The sequence below is a fragment of the Pinus tabuliformis genome, chromosome J (genome assembly GCF_031772625.1).
Source record: "Pinus tabuliformis cultivar Carrire ecotype Pingquan chromosome J, CPIR1, whole genome shotgun sequence".
Classification (NCBI taxonomy): Eukaryota; Viridiplantae; Streptophyta; class Pinopsida; order Pinales; family Pinaceae; genus Pinus; species Pinus tabuliformis.
This window is the reverse complement of record NC_142295.1, coordinates 348,299,113-348,313,857: the sequence shown is the minus strand read 5'-3', so window position 1 is coordinate 348,313,857 and position 14,745 is coordinate 348,299,113. Positions and strand designations below refer to the sequence as shown.

Below are 14,745 nucleotides of genomic sequence, written 5' to 3'. Positions count from 1 at the left end.
ACTTCTTCGAGTGTCTTGAAGTCCAATGCTTGATGTGGGCATCTGTTTTGAACATACATAGCGCTGTTGACAGCTTATCCCCATAAGAACTTCGATAGACCTTGGTCATGAAGCATGGCACGGGTGGCTTCTATGATAGTTCGATTCTTCCTTTCGGCAACTCCATTTTGCTCAGGAGTATATGTAGTAGTGGTCTCCCTCTTAATCCTAGCTTCTCTACAATAGTCAATGAATTCATTTGACTCATATTGGGTCCCATTATCGGTTCTCAATATTTTGATCTTCTTCCCCGTTTGATCCTTGACCAAGGCTTTAAAAGAGCGGAACCATTTGAACACTTTGTCCTTCTTCTTTAAGAAATAGAACCATGTTTTGTGAGACAAGTCATCCACAAAAATTGCATAGTACAAATATCCATCCAAAGATGTCACAGGGAACACACCTAATAGATCAAAATGGACCAATTGAAGAATATTGGTAGTTTGACTTTGACTTGAGAGGAATGGTTCCCTTGTATGTTTCCCAACTACACAACCCTGACACACACCTTCATGATCTGAGTTGAATTTGGGCATACCTGTGACCATCTTCCTTACATCATGTAATTTGTAATGAAGGTGAGCAAATCTCCGGTGCCATAATTCGGATTGAAGAGAAATATCGCAAGTCATCGCTCCCAACGAACTTCCTCCAACCTGATAGAGACCTTCAACCCTGAATCCAAGAGTGAATGCATATCTTGGGTTCCTTTGCCAAACATGAACCTTCCCATCAATGAATGTAACCTTGAAACCTTTATCTTCCATCGCATAAATAGATACCAGGTTCTTTTTCAGATCAGGTACATACAACACTTCTTGTAAGAGAAGTGTTTGACCTTGATTTAAGTGAAGAGTAACAGTTCCAATTCCTTTCATGGGATAAGTGGCATTATCCCTAAGTATAATCTCCATATTTGTCTTCTTTTCAATCAAGTTTGAGAGAGCCTCTTTGAACCCAGTGAAGTGCCTTGAGGCACCAATATCAATCAACCAATGATCCAATGTATCCAAAGGATAGGTGGTGGTGAGGGTAGAAATAAGATAAAATTATTTTTGCTTTTCTACAACATTAACTTCTTCATACCTGGAGTTTCTCGACTTCTTGGGAGGACGACCATTTCCATTTCGAGTAGCGGGAGCATTCCTCTTTCCTTTGTTGTTGAACCTGTTGTTCCTTTGATTGCCATTGCCCTTGTAGTTGTTGTTATGGTTGTCATCATCTCTTGGAGTATCCTTCTTGTGAGGACACTCTCTAGCAAAATGTCCAAACCTGTTGCAATTGAAGCATCTTCCTTTTCTTCCTTCTTTGAATCCCGGCTTGAACCCTTGACCTTGTCTTCTTGGACCAACATTGTTCTTCCTCTTAGTATGAGCGGAGAAGGTGATAGGATTGTTTCCATTTGAGGGCTTGTCTCTTTCCATCATCCTTATTTCTTCTTGAGTGCATCTAGCCAATAATTCATCAAATCCCGGAATCCTGTCATTGTTGAGGATGGTAGTGTTAAACACATCCCATTCTCTTGTAAGGCCTCCAAGTGCAATAAGAGTGAGCTCCCTGTCACTAATGACTTCTCCAATAGATAGGAGATCATTCTTGATTTCAGTAATCCTCATGAAGTAGGATTGAATGGATTCTCCTCTATCCATCTTGATGTCTTTCAACTTGTTCTTGAGAAAGAGAACTTGATTTGCATTATTTACTTTGAACATCCCAACCAGCTCATCATACATGTCCTTAGATGTTTCCAAATCAGAAATATAGGCAACCAAAGGCTTGTGAATATAATCAACAATAATTTTCTTAGGTTTAACCTCACCTTTATTGTACTTTGTTTTTGCAGCTGCAGATGCATTTGAAGGAGGCTCCACTGCTCTTCCTTTGACATAGTCCATGACATCATTTTCTTCCAAAGTCAAATCTAGAAACATCTTCCATGCATGATAGTCAGATTTGTCCTTAAGCTTTTCCTTGGATTTGAAGTAAGATGCAGTCGTCATTGGGACTAGTTCCAAGTTCTTGTCCAACAACTTCCCTTAGTGATTGCTTTTCCTCACTCTTGCTTGGCTTTGTCTTCACCTGAGCTCTGATACCATGTTAATTTTAGATAACAATGGTATATTCTATGCTTTAGCACAATTTACTTCAATGTTCCTTATCAACCCAATGACAATTTCCAATTTTTTCCAGTAGCAATCACATTAACTTAAACACATTGACAATAAATGTAGATAGAACTTAAAAACATGTGCAAAAGACAAGCCAAGACTCTGGACACAAGGTTTGGCGGATGCTAGGGAAAAACCCCAATGTGGGGAAAACCCTTTGATCAAATCTTCGTATTATTATTCAATAGTTCAACAGAGAGAGAGTACATAGATCAAATTCACTTGCCCAATCCATACTCAAAACAACCTTTTCAAAATTAGCAGTCAACTACAGCCCTAACTAGAAAGTCAACGTTGGTCAAATCAACACCAAAATGTCCTCCAAGTAGTTTGGTCAACAACAATCCAATTCAACCTTCAAGGAGAGTCAAATTCAACCTAACAGTTCGGTCCAACCCAGTGAAAGGAGAGAAACATTGCTGTAATTTTCTGTGGTCAAATATGAAGTTAATGCAGAAGTCAACGTTGGTCAAACTGCCCAAAACATCTCGATTTTTGTGCCTAACAACTCGGCCTAGGAAAATCGAAATTTTGCCCTAAAAACCAAAGTCAAAGAAGGTCAAATGAGCCCTGGTCAATGTTGGTATGTTTCTCTGAAATTCGGCCTACACTTAACCCTGAAATTTTTGGCCTCCTACCACATGTGCGAAGAAGAGAGAGAGGCTGCCCAAGCTGTACGAACCAATCAAGATAAGAGCGAGAGATGAAATGGTGTGATGAGTGATGTCCAAATGAGGAGAGAGGTCACTCCTATTTATACAATTCATTGAGGGTGAGGAGACACATCTATTGGGCTTCTTGAGCCTACATTTGATTGAGGCCAACCTTGACAATTTGTGCATGAGAGAGAATAAATTCAAAATTCCAATTCTGCTTGTCACAATGAGATGATCTTTATATCAAAATTGGACCCCTGGAAAAAAGGAACCCAATGCAATAATCATCTCTATCACATGAGCTGTCCTAAGGTGGAATTTGGCACTAGTTGCCAAATTTATCAGGTGGTCATTGCCCAATTTGCCCCCCTTTTGGGAGAGCACAGTGCTGGTGTTTAGAAGTTTCTTGTTTCTTTCGATCCATTAGTATATTGATAGATCATCTTCCCCCATTCAAACACACTTTGGATGCTCCTGGTCACTTTTTCTCTAATAAGCAAGAGATGGATGGGATTATTCGGGAGGATATGTACAAGTAGTATATCTAGGTCACTTGGATTCCCCTCTTGGGGATTTGAGAGCCAAAATGGCATTTTATGTGCAACACTTATTGGCTCTTAGAGACAGCTTTATAGTGTTGATCCGCTTACACTCTTTGACACTTGATGCATGGAATTAGGATCCCCTTAGGTTAGTTTTGAGTGTGCACTGATAAGCTTCAGGTGGAAGCTGAGCACCAAATGTCACAAGAGGATAAGTTATGTTGGATATGCCATATATAGGAGATAGAGACAGGGGAGCACTACATTTTTAGGTGTCCTTGTTCCAATGAGATACATGGTCGCTTCTATTATATTCAGGGAGTGCCATAACTCCCTCTCCACCTTTTGTTGGTACCTAGCCTAGCGATGCCAAACCTTATACTTGGGAGAGGTTGTTAGGTCCACAACTCACATTCTCCTACCCTCCCCCTGCCTGCCTTGATAGGACACTACTAGGAGGATCACAGTTTTCTTCCCAGTGCTCCTAGATAGGGGAAACAAGACGCAGGCAAATTGCAAAACCATTCTAGTTCCAGAGACAACTCACGAGGGCTTCACTCAATGAACTTCTGACAGTGCACGTGTGTTCATGGCATACTAAACAAAACCCTTAATTTGACTACATATTGGAAAATACCTCTAAAAATCACTTTATTTAACCCCCTACCAATACTAACCCAATACATTTTCCCAATTTAAAAAACCCCTACTTTCACTAGATATTGTAGGTATCCATTTTTTCATTAACATTTTTTATACCCCTTTATATTTATATCCCTAGCATAATGACATGATGCCTCTCTTATGACCCCACATGCATTCTACAATGCACCTTTATTCTTTTGATATACATAGGAGATGCATATTAGTATTCCCACAATGTGATTACTCAACCCACACTCAAGCACATCTCACTATGATTTGTGGCATTTAATGGTCTAATGTTGATCTGTAAATGATGTGACTATGGCCTATCCATCTCATAAACATGGACACTTTCGTGGAATTAATTAAAAAATTGTGTTCTCTATCAAGTTAAGCTCAAGGCTTCTTTTCCGACAAGGATGAATGAGTGGCTCTATTTGGTCAAGACTAGTTGGCTTGGTTCACTGCTTGTATTGCCAAGACCGAGGATTATTCAAGAAATGCAAGAACCCTATATTTAATGGCCAACAACTAAACAACTCTATTGTGTTAAGTTAATAAATGCAGTCTAATTTTTAATGTATGTTCATAGCACTTCACTCCATCCCTCTCCTCATTCACAATATAATTAATTGATGAACAACCACAATACTCCCAATATGGTTTTGTGTTCACTAGTTTGTGCCCAGGTCGCTCATGTGGACCTCTAGACTAGGAACAACAATTCAGCCTGTAATTAGCAAAATTTCTAGAAATGCATCCAAATTCTGCCTCTATTTTCTTGCAGATGGAAGTAAATATCAAAATTATAGAACATGGTTTTTTTTGTAGAATACACCCATTTAGTTGAATCGCGAGCAGTTTTTCAAAATATTGAAGGATTTGGGAGATATGGGCATTTTTCTAATATGGGTTTGCCAAGATTTATAGTAGCGGCCCTCTTCTCCAATGTTCCAGGAAAATGGATGCACCCAGCCAACAAGGAGGATGAATCAATCTATTTTCAGATGTTTGAGATCAAATTTACCTTCTATCTTGATCATGGATCAATCTCATTGTGATATTATCTTCCCTAAAATATCTACTTGGCCATGCTTGTATTCTGGTTACCAAAATAGAGAAACTATTTACCAATTTGTTGATCCAACTCTACAATTTTGCTCCTATATGTATACCTAAGTTGTGATGTAATCAGATTAGAGAGAGAGAGGGAGAGGGAGGCAGAGGTTAGAGAGTTAGGGAAGATAATTGGATGAGGAATTGCTGATAAAATGTATTGTATACTATAGAAGATTTCTTTTGCAAAAAAATAATGTCAAATTTGTTCTTGTATGTGGTGTGGATCATTTCCTAGCATTGTAAACTCTTTCTCCACAGTGCAAACCAGGATTGGCAGGGCCCCCATTCCATGGTGTGCATTGTGTTCATTTATTTCTAAATAGCTAGTTCAACTGTAGATTTGATTTCCTTGTCTATATTTCAGTTAGAGTCTATGCTTTTTATTTGTAAGATTTTGATTACATGTTGAGTTATTCATAGGAGCTGATCCACTAAAGATTCAAGGATTAAATAAGTTTGATAATGTAATATCCCTTCTAGGAAAATGACCCAAATTACCATTGTGTTTTCTGAGTTTAGGGAATTTTTTCTGTGAAGGATTTTGTCAAACAGTTCTATGGCAATCTACCGTAGGTGTATTTCCTTCTTTGTTGCAGTGAGATAAACACATATGACCATAAAATTTTCTTCCAAAACACTTCAAACAATATATTGATGTATTTATTGAACCTAGTGTTGTTAAAATCGCGATATTATTGTATAATCGCGATATTTTCAACAAAAAGATAAAATCGCGCTTAGTACTCCGATAAAAAATTCTTTGCCTGATTTTTTCGAAAAAATCGCAACTTTTTGGGAAAAAATCGTGGGAAAATATATATATATATATATATATATATATATATATATATATATTTAGGAGAAGGAGGTGACCCAAGCTACCCCTGTCACAAGTAGAGGACGTGGTCTACCTCCTGTAGCTCCTAGTTCTTCAGCGTCTGGAGCACAGCAGACTCCATAGTCTACTGCGGCCTGCCAACTCCACCGACATCTACATCTAGAGGGGCAAAGGAAATCAGTGGTATTAGACTTTAGTTATTTGGTTCATTTCATTGTATATGACATTATGACTCATGATATGAGATACATTATTATATTTTTTGTTGATATTTTGAGTTTGAGTTGGGACTCAGGTGTCAGGCCTTACTATTCAGGACATGATTCACTGTTATATGTGATTTTAGCACTAGAAATGATATTAAACATCTTATATATTAGTTCTTTTATCATATTTATGTGTCAATGTATTTATTTTATGTTGTAGATGATTTAGATATAAAAAAAATGAAAAAAATGAATATTTTTGTACCAAACGATTTTTCCCCGATTATTATCGATTTTTTCCGATTTTTTCCTCGCGCCGATATTATCCCGATAACGATTGGTGCAACATTGGATATTTCTACCCATGCATTTTTAGTTCTTATTATAAATGCTACATCTTCATGAGTATCTAGAACTCTATGAATATCATGCTTCTAGATTCTAGAGGAAGTTTCTAGTCATGCAATTTTATTCTATTCCTACATGCTCCTATACTACTCAAAACTTTGAAAGAAGTCTAGAAGTAAAGAGTTTGACCTAGTCATAGTAGAGATCTGGAGGATCTTCCTTCTTTTGCTTCTTTCCTTCTTCTTTCACCTCTTGAGTTATGTGAGCTTCTTCCCTCTTCCTTTTGTTGTTGTTGTCCTTCTTAAGCTTAGGACAATTCCTTTTGTAGTGTCCATATTCTTGGCATCCAAAACATTGGATTTTGGACATGTCTTTGTTGTTTGTTCTTCGTGGACCAAACTTGCCAAATTTACCCTTTCTCTTGGCCATGGTAGCAAATGCTTGCTCCTTTGATCCCACATCTTCTTTTGCCTTGAGTCTGGTTTCCTCTGTCCTGCATAGAGACCACATTTCACTTGATAGATTTTGAGATGTAATGGATTTGCTTCCTCCTTGAAGACTTGATGGCTTGCCTTCCTTGGATTTTGATGTTCTTCAAGTTGCCTTTTCCAAGTGGACTTGCTTGATGATGAGATTTTCTTGAAGATTTGTAGCTTGATGTAAGTCCCGCTTCAATCTGATCTTCTTTGTAGGTGCCTTTATGTAAGGCTCTTCTTCTAGCTTTGTAGACCTCCTTGATGAATGATGGATTGTATACCCTTCTTGTCCTTGAAGTGATTGAGACTTCTAGGTTTGATACTTCAACTTTGTAGATGCTTCTCCCTTTATGAGTGTTCTTGAGATGCCCTTTCCTTGATGTGTCACCTTTACCTCTGATACCATGTTGAAAAATCTAGGGTAGAATTGTGTAGTGTGATTCTTTATTACTTGATAACAATTTGTGGAGTCTTTTTACTTTTCTTGATAGCTTAATCTTCTTCTTCTTCTTCTTATTAATGCATATGTGTGTACTTCATCAAACTGCTACCAAAACATAAAAACAAGAACACAAGATGTTGACTCTCTGCCAGGGCCAAAACCTCTCTTCTCTTGAGAGGAAAACCCTTTCATGAATTTCTCTTATTGAAGCTTCTATTGATCAATGCCAAACCCTAGACCCCTGACAAGAATATCTCCAAGCACAAGTCAAGTTTTTCCTCCTTTCTGCACTTTATACCCCGGCACTTCTTTCAGCGCTTTGTTTCCTGACACTTCGTCCTCCTTCCGGCACTTCGTTCTCCTACTCCTTGATGATAGGTTCTCTTATGCTAGCTCTAGAAGAGATGTTTCTCTTTGATCCTAAGTGAACCCTCTCACATAGGATAATGCCTTTCTTCTCTTCACCAATCGAGCTTCTTCTTCATGTAAGATGGCAGACTTGATGTGGCAGTACTGCAGCCCTAAATTCTCGCACGTGTGGGAGGTTTCGTGGTGTTCTTTGTTCCTTTCTCCTTCGTATGTGAGAGTCTCTTCTTCGCTTTAATGAGAGGCCTTATAGACCTAAGTTTCAAGCCCAAACAATGAGAAGTATGGTACTGTTATATTGCTGCTGATATGTCCATAGAAAGCCCTCCTTTTCTCGCACGTGTGACTGTGGTTTGCCCTAGAAACAGTCCTTCAAACTTCGCTGTTCTTCCTCCTTACTTCGCTGCCCTAGTAGACCCTTTACTTCGGCTTCCTTCATTCCTCTTTTTCCTCCTTTCCTTTGCAGATTTCAGAGCTGAATGAATGTGTTGTATTGGAGTGGACAACCTCTATAAATAGAGGACTGTCCCTCCATTTAGGCCGACTAGTCATCTTGTTTGTAGGCCGACTTTGAGGGTTGTTTGGAGGCTGATTTGTTGAGCAGACTTCGGATAGTTTCCATGGTGGTGTAGCATGCTTGAAGGAGCTTCTTGATGGTGCCATTGCATAGGAGTAGACTTGACTTTGCTTGGAGGTTTTCCCTTTGACTTTAATATATATTTATACATGGTGTTACATGCCCTTAAGGCCTTTCAACTTCCTTTTGACTATTTGACTTACCTATAACACTTTGACATGTCCTAGACCTACTTCAATGAGCAAGAAACTCATTGACATATATTATAAATAATATTTCTTTTCTTGAATAAGTACAAATATCAAAAGTATATTTATGAAGACCGAACCTAGTTACATTTCCTTCAACACTCCGCACACTTATGACCTTTAGTGTATTTGCTATCACAACTGTAACAAAGTCTGTTTTCTCTTTTTTTTTTCCAATTGTTGTGGTGTCAACCTTGTAGGTTGTGGAAGGTTAGGAGAAACAACACTTCCATCTTTATAGTTGTGAGTGGTAGGATTCCTCGTTGTCATAATTTTTCTTTCAATTTTTCTTGCCAACCCGACTGCCTTTTCCAATGAATCAGGTTCCCAAAGACGAACTTCATGTTGAATGTTATCTTTTAAAGTCCCTATGAAGACATCAATCCTCTGCTTCTCCGGAATATTATTTACCTTTATATTCAATTTTTGGAAGTCCTCAATGTGCTCTTCCATTGAACCTTTTTGTTTGAGATTTATCAATTGGCTAAAGAAGGTGTTGCTCTTTGTATCCTCATAATGTGCTATCATTTCCTTCGTGAAAATTGACCAAGTGACAAGTGGTTTACGAGAATAAAGCCCTCTATACCATACAAACTGATTCGGTTCTAAATTTAAAGATGCAATATGTACCTTTTGTAACAGTTGCACATCGTGTAGATAAAAAATTGCTCCATCTGTAGTATCCAAGTTACCCGATCCTTGCCATCAAACTTCCTCGTATCTCTTTTTCTTGCTTTTAGGATCTCGATCTTGAAACGATTTTAACTCTATAATTTCTGATCTCCAAGTTCAGAAATTTTGTCCAATCGTAGCCCTCTGAGTCCTCTTTCCAACCCCACAGGTCTGATCGAGATTGGATTCTTCAAGAAAGAGTTATGCCCAATCTTCCACGATGACCTGATTATAGACTGGTTCAGTAGAGCGAACTTGTACGAAGTTCCATGTGTCACTGTTTCAACCTTCGGCTCTGAAAACGATACCCAACAAACTAAAATCTGTCCTCTTTATGTCACTTCTTATGAAATTTGAATCTGATGCTCAGAGAAAAAGTTATGACGATTTTCCCAAGGTCACCTGTTTGAGATGGAATTCGGGAGCCTGCAAAAACCCTAACTTTCTCAGATCATATCTCTGAAAATATAGTGAGCCAAGATCTGAAATTTGGACACGAGGTTCATAAAGATTTCGGCTCAAATGGGTTTTAATTTCAGCTTCTGAAACTTCATAGAAAAAAAGTTATAGAGAAAATGCCACGATGACCTGTTTGAAGCAACGAAACCCTAGAATCCAAAGCTCTGATACCAAATGTTATGCAACCAGCTCACAAAAAGATAGAAAAGATAGATCAACGAATTCAAAATCAGCCTCTTTGAGGAGCCAACCTCCTTTACATTACACAAATGAGCAATTCTTGGATGATACAAATGACAAGACCTCTTTTCTATATATAGGAGTCAAAGGGGTCACAATATAATCAAAGCCGACATAACAATAATAATGTAAGGGCACAACAATAACAATAGTGGGCTTCTATGGGGCAGGATAATAACAATATGGGGACTACATGGGCACTACAATACAATAAGGGGGTTGCACTAATAACAATAAGGGGCTACACTAGTAGTATAGGGATCTAACAAATAAAAATATTATCTCCAAAAAATAATAAAATTTAAAAACATGAATTTTGAGTGGGACCACAAGTCTTATGCGTGTTCTATGTGGGTCACATGCAGGTCTTCACGAGTTCAATATGAGTAGATGGGTTCTATGCAGGTTTGGACGAGTACGGGTAGAGACTGCGGGTCCTATGCGAGTGACCTGTCTCGCTGTAGAGCCTGTCAAGACCCGCGGGTACTCGCGGGTCTTATAAGAGTCCTACTACACTGGCTGACGAGCAGAAGAATAAAAATGTATGGAAACAGGCCTGATGGGCAAAGAATGGCAGACAGACAGAGAATCAAGGAGTTATTTGGCTCTGGTACCACTGTCAGGCCAGGATGGGTAACTCCCGAATTTGATGATATTGCATCAATGTGGATTTATATAACACATTGGAAATGACCTTTGGTTTCATTGGTCAGTGTGACTCTTCCTATCCACCTACGAGGAGTGCTCTTCATATTTCAGCTATTTACAATTTATTTACAGACAAACAACCCTAAAGGATTATGTGTCCAACAGCACTAGGTGCTAGATTTTGTTGTAACAGGATGCTCTTTGCACAACTCGTTCAGTTGACTGTTGAGCATTGTATTACGTTTTCATTCTGCTGCCTGTAATTCTATTTTGCAGATTGGATTCTACTGTTCCATTATGAGGCATTAAAGGCCTTGAATATAGTGGTTGGCCCATTCACATGCCCAAGCTTCATTCTATTAATTGTTTCTTTAAATTTTGTCCTTTGCAAACCTTTTTTTGGTCCCTTTTGCACTATCAACATTAGTATTGTGATGATGCAAATACCGTTGTTGAAATTTATACCAGGGATTCTATTTTGTCAACTTAAGTCACTGCAATTTAGAGCTCTTTCCAGGTCTTTTGATCTGCACTGGATGTGGCCTTTTATGGCAAATCTGTTCTTTTCCTTGTTTCTTTGCATCTGATTTCACTCATGATGGCTAATTATTGCATTATGCAATTTAGATCTTATAATTATTCACATGCATTGAGGCTATTTTATAAGACTGCCCCGTTATAGGAAGATGATAAATTTTGTTCTTGTTTTCAAATTTAAAATGTATTGCTGGGTTCTAGAAGTGCGTTCCAACAATCTTAAAAGTACCTTGATGCAAGCATTTGGTGCCGTTCCTGGCATTAAGAAAGCTTTTCCATGTGTTTTTTTATATCAGTTCTAAGGCATGTTTTCCCTTTGTTGGTCAAACTTTCACTGACCAATTTTGGTCACCGGCATCTATTTCTGCTTCATATATGTTATGGTTTCCATAATTTTAATTAGTTGTTTTACTATTGGCATTGTTCGGATCACTTTTGTTATTATTGGTTCAAAAAAAATTAGCAATGTCAAGGCATGTTTAGTTATTGGAAGCAATAAGTTACTGTAGGAATTCTTTCTGGATCAGAAGCAAGATATATGCTACAAAGTAAATGAATTAGTTTTAGTTTGCACAAGGCTTGTGAAAATAAGTTCCTGATATTCAATTTTTGGTTGATTTTGGATATTACTATTCCAATGCAGGCTTACTGGCTTTTGATTGGAAGTGTGACAACACAAATGATCAAGCTTCGTAAGATGGAGAATTAAAGTGCATGCTGGGTATTGGAACTTTTGGTATTTCAGTTTCTGGAAATATGGCATCGTTGTTTTACAGTTCATTTGGTTGAATACTGAACCATATTTGAACAAATACTCAAGCTAACAAAAGATCTGGATATGTGCTGATATGCACTATTTCTCAAGGAACTCTTTCATCGTTTTTATCATCTCCTGCTGGTTTTAGTTTTCAAAATTAGTCGTATTCTTTTATTCACATCCTTCTAATGATTATACAACAACATTTTTTGCCTACTCTTTCTACTGTTTTCTCTGATGGCAGCAACCATTGTGTCTGTCAACATAAAAGTCCATTGTTTAGGCTTTCTGAAAGGTGGAACGTATTGAGTTTTCCTGGTGGATTAAAATATGGGATATCCTCAGATACATATTTGATGCACCATCCAAGTCAGAGAGTTGCATACAATGGGAAATTAAGATGTTCCCAAGATGAACCAGGGGAAAGAAACCTAGGGAAGGAAGCAAATGATTTAGATGGACATAGTAATTCCGAAGAAAACAAGGGAGTTGGGGAATCAACAAATATGGAGAAAACAGTGTCACAAGAAGAACAAAAACTAAGCAATAAAAGTGAGAAAAGGGGCTTATGGCAGGTATTTTCCAGTGGCGGAAGAAGCAAGAAAAAGGGTAATACGAGAAAAAAATCAAGTACTAATAAGTATGATGAAAAAAAGGTTAAAAATCCTAGCAGATTGCCTCACCAACGGAGAGCTTTTGATCAAAGATCCAAAGAGCCAGAATCAGAATTACAATTTCTGAATCTTTTTTATGTATATGGGGAAAATTTACTGGTGTTATTGCTTACAGGACTTCTAGTACTTGCAACAGGCCAGATTTTAGTGCAGCTACTACTGGTATCTGTTTCTATTCTAATAACAGCAGTGAAGTATTCTGCAATTGCTGCGATTTTACTTGGCATTCTTGTGGCACTTTTGTAATATATACATATTTGTAACAGTCAAAGCTCAAGTAATCTCTAGGGAGTGGAATTTGTTTCAATTTTTGTCTGAATGATGTTGCGATCCCCATCTGTTGTTTGAATGAAAGATCTGATAATGACTGACTCAAAACTACTTGCTCTTATTTATTTTCTTATTCGAAAATAGCTACCCTCAGTGTTCAGTAGAAGTGGTTAAAACTGAAATTGGATCTAAGAAATTAAGAATAAATCTTTGATTGAGAAAGAACAAACAATTTAAGTTCTACAGAAGAGGCTAACCACGGCAATTCTTTAACTAATAATGGTTCAATTTGTTTTGATTGTGAAGGTTTGCTTCTAGTAATTGTATGAATCTAAACCATGACCTAAAACTTTTCAGTAATCCATAACTAAATATTTCTCTCTGTCGAAGGGCCACTACAACAATCATATAATTTGCATAGTTGCATAACAGAATTGGTCTATACAATAACATACACATTCTAACGTAGTTTGTGTTGGGGCTAAGTCACTAGATAGACTCCCTTATTAGATAGGTCATGTAACCAAAGGTGTTTTTAGTCGGGGCAAATATTATACAATGGATTTTCAAAGGCTAAAATGGCTAGGTAGTGTTGTGCTTTTTATAAAGTGAAATATCATCACTATTAACCAGTTCAAAATAGCTCTTTCAACCAGTTGGGCAAGACGGTTTTTCGCTTTATGGACCATACCACTATGTAAATGTGACATCCTTGTGCAGCTTCTTCAACCTTTACATGCGGAGTGGTCCTTAACCCTTGCCTAGACTATTACCTAAATTTCCATCATTATCAATGTTGACGATTAATACATACTTAGTTATACTATCTGATTGTAAGATTATAACTAAGCCAAGCTTTAGGGCCATATGGGGTAGTCTTATGGATCAAGGTTTGTTGGAAATACTGAAGAGGGGGGGGGGGGGGGGGTTTGTGAATCAATATTTCTTTTCAATTGTTATTTTTACTAGTTAGATCTCTTATAATTAGAACACAAAATGAACAATAAGAATAAATACTTTTATTAATCTCAATAAATCAAGTACAATATTTGTGTAGGGCTCCAACCCTAGATGAAGGCATCAATCTTCAATCTCCTAGGCTTCAACCTGCATTATGCCAAGCACCAACTTGGACTTTCCAAGGCTCCAACCTTGTCAGTTTGGGGCACCAACCTCTAGGGCTCCAACCCTATCTCTGGTACAGGCTCCAACCTGGTCTCTTGAGGACTCCTATCCTCTAGGGCTCCAACCCTATCTTACAAGGCACCGACCTTGTCTCTATGAGGCTCCAACCTCTAGGGCTCCAACCTTCAACTTCAATTTGTTAGGATAAGTTTGACAATTCTTAATTGCTCCCAATATTTTCTTCAATGAGCCCTGTCAATCTCTTCAACAATGTCTTCTTCAAATCACTTCATCAATGACAACCTTGTCTTCTTAGAAGGTGTCACCATTGCTCTTCATCATACCCAAACAAAGATCTCTAAGGTCACCTCACGATGACATCAATGATGCATCATGATCTCCAAGGATGCCTCCAAGAATCTTCAATATGTTGCTTCAAGATGCTCACAAATTGCTCCAAGATTTATTTTGGCAAATGCTTTTTCAAATGCTTCACTGCTTACATATTTTTACTTCACTATTCAGAGTTATAAGTTCATCACTGTCTCAACATCCAATCTTCACATTCATCACACAGGTCCGAGGCTGCAACAGGTAGAGGCCTAAATGTGTATACACTCCACAGGTCAAATCTCCACTGAAACTGCAATACCCAAGCTCCATCGAGGTTCAATCAAACTATTGTAACTTCTG

General features: G+C 37.9%; 1 long non-coding RNA gene across 1 annotated transcript in view; it reads left to right on the top strand.

The window, feature by feature from the left end:
* The window catches only part of LOC149227187 (uncharacterized), a 53,505-nt gene extending 41,426 nt beyond the window's left edge, over positions 1-12,079 (top strand). The window contains exon 2 of the long non-coding RNA XR_016247768.1: positions 11,870-12,079. This is a non-coding gene — a long non-coding RNA (uncharacterized LOC149227187). The remainder of the gene's footprint in view (positions 1-11,869) is intronic.
* The last annotated feature ends 2,666 nt before the right edge of the window (positions 12,080-14,745 follow it).